We start from the raw sequence: 16,245 nt of genomic DNA, 5'->3' as shown, positions 1-16,245 counted from the left end.
TGGATCTAGAGCCATTCTATTAATAATTTTAGAAATTATATTAATAAAGTCTCACCACCATGACTGGCTAAGCATGTTCTGTACAAGGAAAACAATAACAGACATGCAAAAGTGGATCTGTAAAAGCCCATCATGTTTCAACTCAAGGCATAATACAAAACAAGAAAAACAAATGGACAGTTTAAAGGAGAAAGCAAAACATTATCATTATAATATGATCTCAAAAATTTAACAAAATGTTTTAAAAAAATAAGTAAAGAAAGCTGAAAGAGAAGAAAAACCATTTTCCTCAGAGAAAAGGACACCAATTGGTTATTCAACATCAAATGTTCAGCCCTTCAGAAAGGTCCATTCAAGTTACATTATACATATATCATATATCAAAAATTAAGAATAAGAGGCTATGAATTTGAAATAGTTGGTGGGTGGGTATATGGGAAGTCTTGGAGAGAAAAAAAATTAGGCAAATTATGTAATTATATTACAATTTCAAAATACATAAAATGTGTCAAACATTGAATACAAAGTAGAAGACAGTAAAATATCCAAATTTAATAAGGACTAGAAGTTTAATTTATTTTAATTTCAGGAGGAATAAAAGATGAAGGGTAGAGAAGGGATAACGAGCAAAGAGAAGGGGGGGATTTTGGAATTGAATTGAATTTTAAACCTAGCTAGGAAATTTGGAAAAATAAGTGTTTGTAGCTATAACACACTAATATAAAGAAACCTCATCATAATTATCTTCATTACCTTTACTCTGGGTTTGGTCACATTAATCTACAAGGAGGATGAAAATTATGGGAACTTACACAGAACCATAAACTCACATGAAAATAAAAACCATCAAATGGATGCAGGTAATCTGACAAACCCAAGTGAGTGTGGTAGGATTGTGTCAGTCTCAAATTCTTATGTGATGCAATGAATATGTGTAGCAAGTGCACAACAAAGTATAGGGTTGCAATTTCTGAACTTCCTTTTTTACTTCTTTTTTACTGAGAATCAAGCTCAATATTTTAAATAATAAAAAGCTAAAATGTATCAGTTGTTAAGCTTCTAATAAACAATAAGGTACTCACTCTGATGTCTTTAAGTTCCCCATCTGTAATTTGTACTATTTAGCCCATGTTAGTAAATTCTCATCGCCCTGAAAGTAATTATATTTCATAACTCAAAATTAATACATATTTATTACTCAAAAGTCAATATAAATACATAAAATACTTTTATGTATTGCTGTGATTGTGTGTCTTAGTTACCAAAAAAATAATTTGGATTAAATACTTTTTCTCATTGAGGTAACAATATTAGAAATAGAAAAACAATACAACCATTTCAAGGATTATGAGGTATGTGGTTTATTCACTAGGGAACAGTAATATGAGAAAGTAGGGTTTCAGAAGGTAGTGAGGGGGGTGCATAGCCATATCTAGGCTGTTGGGAATGCTTGTACACTAAACATAGAAAGACAAAAGTATCTAATCATAGCAAGTTCATGTATTTGGTTATGTATTGTACATGACATTATTTCATCATACAACACCTACCCATGAAGAAATGAAGATATTCTAATGTGACTCTGTGATACCTCCATTAATCAACCACACTATTGAAAAGGCAGATACCCAATGAATTGAAATCTTTCCAGAACTCACAGCAGCAGAAAGAAAAGGCTTCTGAAAAAACTATTGCAAATAATCCTTATAACTCAGACCTTATAATCCTCAGGCCATGCTGAGGAAGAGAGTATAGCTGAAGCAGTAATGTGTCAGTGATAGGGACGAGCTATACTTAATAAGGGCTACTTATTTATAAATTTATATAGACCCATGATTAAACTAAACCCAATGTCATCACCCAAAAGATAGAAGATGTATTTGGGGCTTCCCAATTGTTCTTCTAATATGGTCACACTCTTTTCTGTTCTTTGTTATTACTTATCCATATAATTATCACAGTGAAGGAGTCTAGCTTGTTAAGGCTATCAAGAATGAGACCGTGACCCAACTGCTCCAGTAACAGTATTGTAACTGAATATTTCAGTCCCATTGATATTCAAAAAAGCTGCGTAATTTTTAGACACCATGCTGGAAAGTGAGAGCTTTATTGGCAATAAGCCAGCATGTTGGAAGATGAGAACTTAAGCAGCACCTTATTTAAAAACAAGCATCATCTTGTTTATATGTAGCAAGCACAATTTTTTCTTCAGGATTGGAGAGGTGTGGCTATCACCAGTTTAGTTGCATGTATGTCTGTCTAATGCCAAGCTTTCTCTTGTCCTTCAGGCACCAGAGAGGTTGGGATCTGTAAACATAAAGAAAAGTCAGGAATTACTAACAATGCAGAGCATCATTAGGATCCAAAAAGCATCATTATCCCAAGAACAGTGGATGATACAGCAAAGCACATTTCACCCAGAGTACAAGGGAGAACAGCTGTCTTAGACAAGCAGCAGGAGTTGTCTGGAAAGCAGATGCCAGCAAAAAAGACAATTCTGATTATCATTTCTGATTATCATAGAGTAATAAGTTTAGTCTATCTAAACTAAAATGCCAAGCAATTAAATGTGAAATAATAATAATAATAATAATAATAATAATAATAATAATAATAATAATAATAAAAGGCAAGATGGCTTATTTGGTACACTGCTTGCCAAACAAGCATGAGAAATTGAGTTAAGGTCCCTAAAATGCTAGCATGAGATTGCTGATATCTATCTTCATATTGTCATTTAACATGTTTTTAAATTTCAAATCTATTTCATACTATACCTTGCAGAAATGTCAAAATTGAGTATAATGCAATAGAAATTGAAGTTAATGAGGAGAAAATAGGCAAGATAACATCAGCTATGTAAAAGAGCAGAATCTTTACCTAAACTGTTGTGTTGTTTACTTAAAGTTTTACCAGATGAGTTAATACTTACTGTAGATACTTAAAACAATTACAGCAACTGAAGATTAACATAACTAATATGATGCTCATGGAGTATATACTTCAGAAAGAGACAATAATTTCTCAGCAAAATAAAATAATTTGTTCCTAGAAAACAAGGCAAAAGAGTTTAATAAATTAACAATAGACTGAATGAAAGATACGTAGTAGGAATCCTGAGAGTCTATAAAAGTTCCTCGGCAAGAGAAGAAAGATAAAAAGGACAGAAATGTTGCAGTGACCTCAGTATTTCTCCATATTGAGTTTTCTTAGCATAATGCTTTTATACACTGGCAAATACATGCACTTGCATGCACACACACATGTACCTACAAACGTGCAACACACACACGTACATGCTTTCCCTCACACACTTTTATAATCATGTTTAATCTGATGCATGCCTCATAATTACTTGTTAACATATAAGAAAGTTAATATATAAGAAAGTTTCAATTCACATGCAGAATATGTAATGTTTAAATTTGGTTAAATAATTGATCTCACATAATTTTCTTATGATGAAATTGCATTTATTTTTAGATTCACTTAATTATTTTTTATAATTTGTTGGCTTAAATTTCATTTTATATTACAGCCATAGTTCTCCCTCCAACCCTCTGTAGTAAGATATCCATTCGGCCAGCACCTGTTTCATGGACCACGCCCTTTGGGGGTGTTTGGACATATGCAGATGTGATCTGTGGGGTCTAGGCCTGGGGTCCCAGACCCCAGCTTGGACATTGGTTGGTTGTGGGGAGCATATGGGACATCCTTGGAGCAGAAACCCAGGTGGTCATCTGCTCCAGGCAACCTATATTTTGTTCCAGAATCTTATTTCCCTTGCAACATTCTGCTGTCAGAAGTGGGATATTGGTAGGAGTTCCGGTTGGCTAAGCCTTTTCTGCATCTTTTTCATCCATGTTCCTGAGTCTGACTCTTGTGTGTGGTCTTCCAAGTGCTTGCAAGGAAGCAGGTAGGAGTCGTCAGACTCATGCTCAGAGGCAATCAGTTCAAAAGTACTCTCTTCACAGATACTGCTGTTGATGTCACCACTGGAGTAATGGTTCAATTTTTGTTGGAATGGAGTAAGGTGGACACACTCTTCCAGATTAAAATCATATGTGTCACTGGAGCCAATAGATGCACTCAAATTGTGGAGTGTACAGTGTACTCATCTTTGACTTTGCTGCCCTTATACCTCAGTGAGAGTTTTGATTTGCATCTCTGGTTGGCTCTTCTTTGCTCTGCTCTTCTTTTTTGTATAAGTTTATGCTTACTTCTCATTTGTTCCGGTTTAGATGCTAAAATGACTTCTTTTGTTTTAGAATTCTTTCCTGGGTATGTCAGTCTAGGGAATCAGGTAACTTAGACCTTGTTCCACAGACAGTCATTTTGTTTAAATTTTCAAGTCTGTGCAGAATTATAGTTAGGTCTCTACACTCACTTCTAACTTCCCAAGATTGTCCAACCCAGTTACTGGCTTCACAGTCCTCCAAAGCAATGGTGTGACTTAGATTGATAAAATTTTCTTTAAATGGCAAAGGAAAGACACAAGACCAATGTAAGATATCATTAGTATACTTGACTTTACCTGAATCAAAATCACTCAATATTGTGCCTGGAGGAATAAGACTTGGTTCTTTAGTTTGGACTAGTCTTTTTCTTCAAGAGCAGTTTGCTGTCAGGTCTTCCCAGAGATGTCACCAATGGTGATGCCACTGCAGGAGACCACTTCTGAGAGATATCCTTTCTGGTTCTGGTCAGTCTCTCCACTTTGTTGGGAAGTTAGCTTATTTTTTACTAGGTATAATTGGCAGGAAAGGTAATAACTTTCTCTTTTCAGCTGAAGGATAACATTTTGGGCTGAACTTCCTGCCTACCCTAGTATTGTTATCTTCCATCTCAGGTCTTTTATAAGGTTGAAGATTAGACTGTCAAAATTATTGTTCCATCAAACAAGGTAGAAATATTAGGTACAAGATTTAAACTTTCCAGCTTTGGACAACTGTATAGTAATCTCTGTTATGTCTTCACCCTAGGAATGGATATATATATTTTTGGCATTTGCTCCTGTCACTGGAAATAGGTGTGTATGTTCTTACTTTTCCTTCTCCCAGACCATACTTTATATTTATTGTGCTTGCATGTAGTTTTGTATCAAGCCTAAATCTTCTCTTTAGACTAAGAAGGGAATTGTAGTGAGATATCCACCCTGCCCACACTTGTTGCACTGATCATGCCCACTGTGGGGAGGAGACAGGGGCAAATGTGAGCTGTAGGGTCTAAGTCTGGGGTCCTGGTTCCCGGTTTGCACTCTTACTTCCTGCTAGGAGAGCATCCGGGGTCATCCTTGGAGCAAGAACCCATGGCGGTCACCTATTTCAGGCATAAGTAATTTCACCCCAAATAAGCATCAATCATCCTATATTGTGTTCCAGAATCTTATTTCCCATGTAATAAACCTCCTCCTACTCCTTCTCCCAACCCCTTTGTCTCCTCCCACAGTCCACCCCCAGTCTATTCAACATCACAGGTAAGGGCTCACATGAGGAGTCAATATAGTCTGGCACAAATAGCTTGGGGCAGGGGCAAACCCCTCTCCCATGCATTAAGGCTGAGCTTGGCATCCCACCATAGAGAATGGGCTACAACCAGCTAGCTCATTTCCCAGCTTTATATTGTGCTCCTACTGGCAGGGGCCCCTTTGATAGTAAAAGCTTCACAACTGTCTTCCACAAAAGGATGTCCTAGTTAAGCCTCCTGAATCTATGAAGCTATCAGTCTAAAGTTCATGAATTTCCATGAGCTTGGTTCAGCTGTCTCTGCAGATTTCTCCATCAGGATCTTGACCTCATTTGAACATATACTGCCTCCTCCCTCTCTTTGACTGGTGGATCTCTGCATCAGGTTCCATTAGTCACTAGATAAAGTCTCTACGATGGTTAGTTGGGGTACTTACCAATGTGATTACAGGGAAGGCCAGTTTCAGCACCCCTTCCACTATTGCTAAGAGTCTTTGTTATCCTTTTAGATTCTTGGGAATTTCTCTAGCACAATGTTTCTCCCTAACCACATAGTGGCTCTCTCTATTAAGATATCTCTTTCATTGCTCTTCCACTCCATAGCCCCATCTTCGAACATTTTGTGCTCTCATGTTCTCATTACCCATCACCTCTCCCTTACTTCCTCAACTGCCTCGAGTTTACCCAGTAGATCTCCTCCCTTACTTCTCTGGAGCTGTGTATTTTAGGCTGTGTGTATGAGTATCTTGCCTGCATGTATGTGTGGGTACTATATGCATTGTCTGTTGCCCAGGAAAGCCAGGGGATGAAATCATAACCCTATGGAACTAGAGTTAAAAACAGTTGTGAGCTATCATATGGCTCTTGGGGGATCTAATCTGAGTCCTTTGCAAGAACAGCAATGGCTGTTTACTGGCAAAACCTTCTCTCCAACAACTGGATGATGACATTTCTAAAGTCATTTAATTTAGCTATCAAAATGTGCAATGCAGAATTATTATCTATAGTCATCAATTTGCACAGTGTCATACTAGGGCAATTTGACCCTCATTATCGGGGTAAATTAGTACCCATATCTTCAAATATTCAGAAAAAAATATAATCTGTCCTTCCTAATAGTTTTGCTGAAATTACAGTTTTAGAATTCTGTAGGAAATCTATCAATATAATATCATTTAAATAAATTACATTACAACATGATGATCAATAAATATAGTCACAACACCCATGGGGTCAAGGTAGGAGGATTTTTAAGAATTTGAGAGTATCTCAGACTACAGTGAAAACCCAGGCTCCAACAAATTAAAAGCTTAGAAAAAGAATTTAGCATGATTACAAACTATTAAAGTACAAAAAAGAACTTTACATTACGGAATATATGGCCTGGCTTGTGTACCTACAGCTTATACTAGTAATTTGCCATTTGAAAAGTCTTTAGTTCTGCTTGTATGTTATTATAGGACCCGATTACCAATCATAAATTAATACTTTTATCAGTACTGTGAATTATACTTGTAACTTAAAATCAGTTGTTCCTTTGTGGACTAACTTTTGCTTTTGCTAATAGCTTAATTTTTTCAATAAATTATGTTTCATAAAGCCCCTAAATTGCATTTCACACTCAGGAGGGCAATGGTACATATATGTTGTTTTTGTATACTTCACTTTTGAAAATAAATGAGAAGGTAAAACTTAGATACTTCAAGCATGTAGAAAAGTAAAAGGATCAAATAGTATTGCTCTCTACCATTGTTGACTGTGTCTCTATCATCAGAAAAACTCCACTGTTCAGACAGGACCAAGCAATTGACATATCAACAGAAAAATCTTCATGGTGTTGAATCAGTCCTCATTCACCTTTGAGAAAGTAATAAATAGAAAGTTTTAATATAAAAATTTGCATATTTTAGTGTGAAAAAGTGATTGTCTTCCTATGTCTTACTGTTAGTAAATCATATTCAATTGATACTAATTAATGGCTAGGAGTTATGAGACTTTAATACCCATGCAAGAAATTAAATAATCATTCTTAACCGTGAAGACAGTCTACACACTTTGTGTTCAATAGCACGTGATTCCTGTGACTATGAAAAGAGTGTAAACACGTTGATATCTACATGAATTCAAATAGGTGACACATAACAAAGCCTTCTTAGAAAAGAGTATTCAAGACTTCACTGTTAGTTGTTATTTTTTTTTAAAATAAAGAGCATTTTATTACACTTGAAACTGTAATATATGAGTGATGTTTGAAAAAATTGAATATTCTTGGAATTTTCAAAATAACTCATTGTAATACATTTTCTCTGCATCAAAAAACTGTCAAGATATTGGAATTGGTATTTAAAGTATAATGAGAACATGATTTAGAAATCATCCTACATCCTATTTAAAAGCATTATCTGTAAAATGTGAACCCTTATATGTAAAAATTCCATTGAATTTAATAAAAAAGATGACCACACATTTTACAAATGACACTATTGAAACAATAGTTTCAATATCAGTTGAGTCCCCTTTGAGGATCATAAGTAAAGAAACTCTTATTTAGAATACTTAGCAAAGGTGGTCATAAAACAGATATTGAAATATTCTAAAGTCAGCTATCCTTTAAAGATTATATTCTCATACTCATTTCATCTATAATTTATCTATAGCAAGAAAAAATAAATAATTTAGTTAAGAATATGTGACGGGAGATGTCATTCTGTAAGTGTTTCTCATACTGGTTCATGAATAAAGCACTGTTGGCCAATGGAAAGCAAGATAGGAGGGACTAGGAGACAATAAGGAAAGAGGAAGTAGTAAGGAAGAATTAACATGGAGAGACTGGGGAGACCAGAAGCCGGTCCCATTCTCTGGTAAGATGAAACCACGTGTAAATACTTAGATTAACAGAAATGGGTTAATACTTAAGACAGAGCTAGCCATAAGAAACTAGTACCTGGCCAACAGTATTATATCAAATTCAGAGTCTCGGCGTGTTAATTGGTGCTGTCGCAGTGGTGGGACAAGACCAGCGGTGGGAGGAAAAACCTTACTCCTTACAAATATGAAATTGTTTTGTGTTTAATATAAAACCAAAAAAAAAAAAAACAAAACATTATTTTTAAACTTAAAAATAGAAATGAGAAATTTGGGGCAGAAATTTATATTCACACTAATACCATTGGTAACAGGATAAATCTTTTAATTCAGTTTCTTGTTGTGCACTTTCAGGAAATGTGGAAGATTTTTTCCCTTAGGTTTTTGAGAATGTCACAGGAACAGAAATATGCCATTTGTAATCTTGAGAAATTGGATTCTGTCACTTGATTTATACATGGAAACAAACTCACTAGTTTTTTTTTTTTTAAATAACTTTTTAACTTAAATTTGAAACAAGCTTGTTTTACATGTCTATCCCAGTTCCCTTACCTTCCCCTTCTACCCTGCCTCCCCACTAAGTCCCGTCCCACCCCCATTCTGCCCCCCAAGGAGGGTGAGGCCTTCCATGGAGAATCTTCAAAGTCTGTCATATCATTTGGACCAGCAACTTGGTCCTCGCCTATATGTCTAGGCTGAGAGAGTATCCTACCTGTAACAATTGGCCATGTGTTAGGTAATGTTTTATAAGTGTTTTAAGGACAAGATGATGTTTGGGGAAGTGGGAAGATGGTGGGAGAGGAAACTGGGATTGGTATGTAAAATAAAATTGTAATAAAAATGAAAAAGGATTTAAAAAAATAGAGATATGTATAAGACTAAAAAGAAGTGCAATCTTATACTTTTGATTTAGAAAATTACTATCCTAGTATGTATTATGATGAATATAATAATTTAAAATTAATTTTTAAAGTAACAATATACAAATTTTATGAATACATAAATTATGTTATAGATGTGAGTAAAACTCTATCAGATATACTATTCATCTTAAATTATATATTATTTACTTTGAAAGAATATAACTATAAGTAACCATAATATGAAGCAGAAAACATAGGTATTAATAAGCAGAAAAAAAGAAGGACTGAAAAATGGCAGTTCTAGCAAAAGCCTGTATAGTAAGGAGTAATTTTCTCTCATGATTACATGGCCTCTTCTGCTTGCCTGGATCCCACTAGACTGATATATTTTTCAAAAGTAAACATTAAGTGTCCCATAAAAACAGTTTTTTAAATTTATAGCTGTGATTATGAAAGTTGCAAGATAAAGCTATATAGACAACATGTAGCTCTCTTAGGAGAGTGTTTTGTTTTCAAATATTATTCAAATTTCAGAAAGATTCAAGAGATCAAAGAAATTTGAGTCATTAACCAGAATTATTGACAAACTTTATTACTATGTCAGCATTTGATTTTAGGCTTTCTAGGTTAGAATAAACTTGATGGTTCTAAATTTACTAATGAAAATTTCTTCATTTCTTGTTGTCAATCTGTGACTAGCTGTGTAAGATGTTGACAATGGAAATTTTATGTGCATTTTTAATGCATGTATGTCTATGTACCCATGAAAGCTAGAAGATTGTATTTAATTCATGGAAATCAAGTTCCACAGGGTTGTGAGCCACATGTGACTGTTAGGCACTGAGCCACAATTCTATGTAAGAGTCTTAATCACTGAACCATTTTTTTGGCCCATTCTAAAGTTTCTTATTCAACACAGGAGAAATCCATCAAGACAAAGTCTCTATTCTGAATATTTATGCCCCAAATACACAGATACCCACATTTGGAAAAACAACAACAACAACAACAAATTATTAAATTGAAATCACACATAAAACCTCACACACTTGTAGTGGGTGATTTCAACATCCTACTCTCAATACTAGACAGGTCCATCAGACAGAATCTTAACAAAAAATCAAAGGAATAACAGAAGGTATGACCCAATTAGTTTTAACAGACATTTATAAAACATTCCATCCAAACACAAAAGAATATACCTTCTTGTTAGCATCACATGGAACCTTGTCAAAAATCAATCAAATACTGGGCAGTATAGCAAACCTTGATAGGTACAAAAAATTAGAATAATCGCATGTATCTAATCAGACCATCATGCTTTGATGTTAGAATTCAATAGCAACACAAATTACAGAAAACTTACAAAGTCAGAGAAATTAAATAAGGTACAATTGCACCACTCCAGGATCAAGGAAGAAATAAAGAAATTAAAGAATTCAATGAGAATTAAGACGCAACATTCCCAAACTTATGGTACATTTTGAAAGAAGTACTTAGAAAAAAATTGAAAGCACTAAGTGCCCCACATGAAGAAACTGGAAAAAAGTTACATTAGAGAATTAACAGCACAACTGAAAGCTCTAGAACAAATGAAACAAACTCATCCTGGAGGAGAAAAACCAGGAAATAATCCAGTTGAGGGCTGATATCAATAAAGTAGAAACTAGGAAAACAATACAAAGAATCAATGTAATGAAGGGTTGGATCTTCCAGAAAATCAACAGGATAGGTAATCTTTATTCAAACTAACCCAAAGGGAAAGAGAGTACATGTAAATTAATGAGATTAGAAATGAAGAGGGGGACTGAACAACTGACACTGAGGAAAACCAGAAAATCTTCAGGTCATACTTTTAAAACATCTCCTCCACAAAATTCAAAAGTGGAACATTTTCTTGATAGATACCACTTGCCAAAATTAAATCAAGAACAGATAAGCAATTTAAATAGACCTAACATATAATGAAATCGAAGAAGCCATCAAAAGTCTCCCAACCAAAAAGAGCGCAGGGCCAGATGATTTCAGTGCAGAATTCTATAAGAAATTAAAAAAATACCTAATACCAATACTCTTCAAAGTGTTCCAAACAACAGAAACCAAAAGGTCATTGCCATGCTATATTTTAGAGGATATAATTACCTTATTACCCAAGACACACAAAACACAATTAAGAAAGAGAACTATAGACCAATATCCCTCATGAATATTGATGCAGAAATACTCAATAAAATACAGGCAAATTGAATCCAAGAACACATGAAAGAACTCATCCAACATGAGCAAGTAAGCTTCATCCTGGGATTGTAGGGATGGTACAGCAAAAGAAAACCCATCAATATAATCCACGATAGAAGCAAAATGAAGAAGGAAAAACCACATCTCACTAGATGCTGAAAAAGTCTTTGACAAAATCCAACACACTTTCATGATAAAGGTCTTGGAGAGATCAGGATAACAGGAATATGCCTAAACATAATAACAGCAGTATACAGCATACCAACAGCCAGCATCAAACTAAACGGAGAGAAACTCAATGTGATTCCTCTAAAATCAGGAACAAGACAAGGCTGTCCACTCTCTCCATATCTCTTCAATATCTCTTCAAGTACAAACTTGAAATTCTAGCTAGAGCAATAAGAAAACAAAAGAAGATTAAGTAGATAGAAATTAGAAAGGAAGAAGTCAAAGGCTCTATTTGCAGATGATATAATAGTTTACATAAGTGACGCAAAGAACTCTAACAGGGTACTGCTATAGCTGATAAACACCTACAGCAAAGTTGCAGGATTCCTTGATTAACTAAAAGAAATCAGTACCCATAATATATACAGACAATATATAAAAATGATAAAGGGGCTAAGAAAGAAATCAGGGAGACATCACCTTTTACAATACCTACAAACAACATAAAATATCTTGGGGTAACACTAATCAAACAAGTGAAAGACCTGCATAGGAGAACTTTTAGCCTGTTTAAAAAAAAAAAAGAAATTAAAGAAGATACCAGAAAAATGAAAGATCTCCCATGTTCTTGAATAGGTAGATTCTATATATTAAAATGGCAATCTTGACAAAAGAAATCTACAGAATCAATGCAATGTCCATCAAAATCCCAGCACAATTTTTCACATAACTTGAAAGAACAATACTCAAATTTATATGGAAAATCAAAAGACCCAGGACAGCCAAACAACCCTGTACAATAAAGGAACATCCCTGACTTTCAGCTCTATTATAGAGCTATAGTCCTGAAACTGCTTGCTATTGCTTAAAACATAGACAAGAAGACCAACGGAACCAAACTGAAAACCCTGATATTCAGGAGATCTTGTCCCTTTTCCCTTATGTACCTTGTATGTCTCTCTTAGGATCCTTCTTGTATCCTAACTTCTCTTGAAATGTAGGCTCATGATACTTCGCTTTGTGTTAAAATCCATAAATTAGTGAGAACATGAAATGTTTGTTTCTCTTTTTGTAACTGGGTTACCTCAATCAGAATGGTTTATTCTAGTTCCATCCATTTGCCTGTGAATTTCAAGATTCCAATGGGTTTTTTTTTGTTTGTTTGTTTTTTTTTTTTTTTTTTTTTTTTTTTTTTTTTTCTGCTGAGTAGTTACTCCATTGTGTACAGCTACCACCTTTTCCTTATCCATTCTTCGGTGGAGGGACATCTAGGTTATTTCCATGTTCTAGCTACTGCAAATAATGCTGCTATGAACATAGTTGATCTACTGATAATATTGAGAGTAGGGGTGGGCAGTGAGTGGAGAGGGAATTAGGAGAAAGAGAAGGAGAGAAGAGGAGGAGAGAGGAGAACATAAGGGACAAGGGAGATTGAGTCAAGTTGGGGGAGGAATAAAGGAAAGCTAGAAAAGAAATACCATAGTAGAGGGAGCCATTATAGGTTTGAAGATAAAAAGGTACTAAGGAAATGTCAAGACTTCATCTAGTAGCTGATGGAAACAGAAGCAGACACACACTACTGAACACTGAACTGAAATCCTGGAATCCAGTTTCAGAAAGAGAGAATTGATCAGCAAAGGGGTCAAAACAATGCTGCAAGTACCCACAGAGACAGCAGTAGGAAGCTCATGGACCCCCTACTGATAGCTGGGAAACCAATCTAGGACTGACCCAGACCCCCTGAAGGTGAATGTCAGTTAGACTAACTGGGAAAGTTAATGGGACAGTGGATCCAGAATGGATCCCTGGTGCATGAAAAGACTTCAGGAGCACATGCATTTAGCCTATAGAGGGAGGGCATATATGCTAGCCTAAATGATTGACTGATCATGTCTGATAGAAGTTGGAGGGGAATGGGACAGAAGGGAATGGGATATGGGAGGATGTGAGGCAGAGGGAACTCAGAGCAATATGTAAAAATAAAAAGAAAAGAAAATCTCTGACATTAACCCACACACCTATGAACACCTGATTTTTGACAACGAAGCTAAAATTATACAATGGAAAAAAGAAATCATCTTCAACAAATAGCATTGGAATAACTGGAAGCTGGTGTCTAGAGGACTGCAGATAGATTAATATCTATCCCCATTCACAAAACGTAAGTCCAAATGAATCAAAGACCTCAACATAAATCACCCACACAAAACTCTTAGAAGAGAAAGTGGGAGGAACCCTTGAATGAAGTGGTATAGGAGACTGCTTCCTGAATATAACCCCAGTTGCAAAGACAATTGAGATCAACAATTAATAAATGGTATCCCCTGAAATTGAAAAGCTTGTGTAATGTAAAGGACACAGTCAACAAGACAAAAAGACAGCCCCCAGAATGGAAAAGTTCTTACCAACCCCATATCTGACAAAGGGCTGATTTCCAAAATATACAAAGAACTCAAGCAGCTAGTTATCAAAACACAAAATAATCCAATTTATTATTATTATTAAATAGGGAATTCTCAATATAGAAATCTAAAATGGCTGAAAGACACTTAAGAAAGTATTCAACATCCTTAGCCATCAGGGATATGCAAATCAAAAAACCTCTAAGATACAATCTTACTGCTGTCAGAATGGGTCAAACCAAAAACAGCAAAGATGGTTTATGCTGGAGAGGATGTGGAGAAGGGGGTATACTACTCCACTTCTAGTGGGAGTTTAAACTTGTACAGCCACTTTGGAAATCAGTATGGTGGTTCCTTAGGAAAATAGGAATCAGTCTACCTCAAGATCCAGTAATTCAACTCTTAGGCATATACCCAAAAGATGCACATTCATACAACAAAGACATTTGTTCAACTATGCTCATAGCAGCATTATTTGTAATATCCAGAACTCTAAATGTCCTACAAGTGAAGAATGGATGCAGAAAATATGGTACATTTACACAAAGGAGTACTATACAGCAGAGAAAAACAATGGTATCATGAAATTAGCAGGCAAATGGATGGAACTAGAAGAAACTGGATTCAAAGACTTTTTTGGTAGGTAGACTTTGATAACTGCTTTTATTTTGTTAGGGGTTATAGGTCTATTTAAATTATTTATCTGTTCTTAATTTAATTATGTAAGTGATATCTATGCAGAAAATTATCCATTTCCTTTAAATTTTCAAATTTTTTGGAGTACAAATTTTCAAATTATGACCTAAAGTTTCACTGGAGTGCCTTGGTGTCTATTGTTATGTCTCCCTTTTCATTTCTGACTTTATTAATTTGCATGTTCTATCTCTGCTTTTTGATTAGTTTGCATGAAGGTTTGTCTATGTTGTTGCTCTTCTCGAAGAAACAATTCTTTATTACATTGATTCTTTGTCTTGTTTTCTTACTTTTTATTTTATTGATTTCAGTCCTCAATTTCAATATTTCCTTGTATCTACTCCTCTGGGATGAGTTTGCTTCATCTTTGGTAGCTTTCAGTTGTGCTGTTACTTACTGAAAGTAATTGTTCTCCAATTTCTTCTTGTGGGCGATTAGTGCTATGAATTTTTCTCTTAGCACTGTTTTCAAAGAGTTCCAATTATCCAAATATTTGGGTATATTGTATCTTCACTCTTTTTTGAGTTGTAGGAAGTGTTTAATATTTTTTTTTGTTTTTACAACATATGATCTTAATTACTGAATCATCTATCCAGATCATGGCTTCATTTCTTAGGCCTTGAACCACACTTGAGAAGATATCAAATACTCATACTACTGATTTAATTATACTAAAAAGTCTCCATTTTGATGTTTGTTCATATACAAATATGAACAATAATATCTTTTAGAATGGAAATATTGTGACTTGACAAATTCTTGAAAATCGAGTCAAGACATTCAACAAGTTTATTTACTGTATAGTTGTCTCTGATACATAATTTAGAATTCTTCAAAGAACACTGTCATCATATGATGTTTAGTAGATATATTTATATTTTAGGTCTCCTAATTGGAGAACTAATGAGTGTTGATTTTCTTTAGCAATTATCATTCTATTTCCTCTTCCTCCTTGAATTTACTCTTGGATGCATCATATATTTCTTATGAAAATCTGTCTCATCTATCAATTTAAAAAATAATAAGTGTCTGTGTTCATGTGTGCGTGTGTGCGTGCGTGTGTGTGTGTGTGTGTGTGTGTGTGTGTGTGTGTATGTGTGTATAAACTTTCAGGGTTTTTTTGTTTGTTTTTTTTTCTTGTTACTGCTGATGATGTTTTTTTGTTTGTTTTGTTTTTGTTTGATTCTTCTACCATATGGACAGTAGAAATCAAACTAAGTGTGTCTGATTAGGTGGCAAGCATCTCTCCACCAACAAAGCCAATTTAGATTGTTGTCTAAAATATTAAGTAAATTTATGATTAATATATTATAGCTGTTTATACCAGATGTCTATTTTTTTAGGCATGCACCTTACAGTTCTCTATTTATGATTATTCTGATTTATAAATGCAGAGTTTGGATTTCAGTGAAAAAGTAGAGGAATTCTGAAGTTCATATACTTTGTACATAATGGAACCAAATCTTACTTTAAGTGTCCCCTCCCATTCTTTTAACTTCCTCAGGCTTCATACAATAATAATCCTTCACATATGTCTTACAATGCATTTTG

At 34.7% G+C, this 16,245-nt stretch overlaps 1 pseudogene; it reads right to left on the bottom strand.

The window, feature by feature from the left end:
- Positions 1 to 3,799: 3,799 nt before the first annotated feature.
- The window catches only part of LOC127232902 (shugoshin 1-like), a 37,401-nt pseudogene continuing 24,955 nt past the window's right edge, over positions 3,800 to 16,245 (bottom strand).

The sequence above is a fragment of the Phodopus roborovskii genome, unplaced genomic scaffold (assembly GCF_943737965.1).
Source record: "Phodopus roborovskii unplaced genomic scaffold, PHOROB, whole genome shotgun sequence".
Lineage (NCBI taxonomy): Eukaryota > Metazoa > Chordata > Mammalia > Rodentia > Cricetidae > Phodopus > Phodopus roborovskii.
This window is presented reverse-complemented; position numbering and strand designations above follow the sequence as displayed.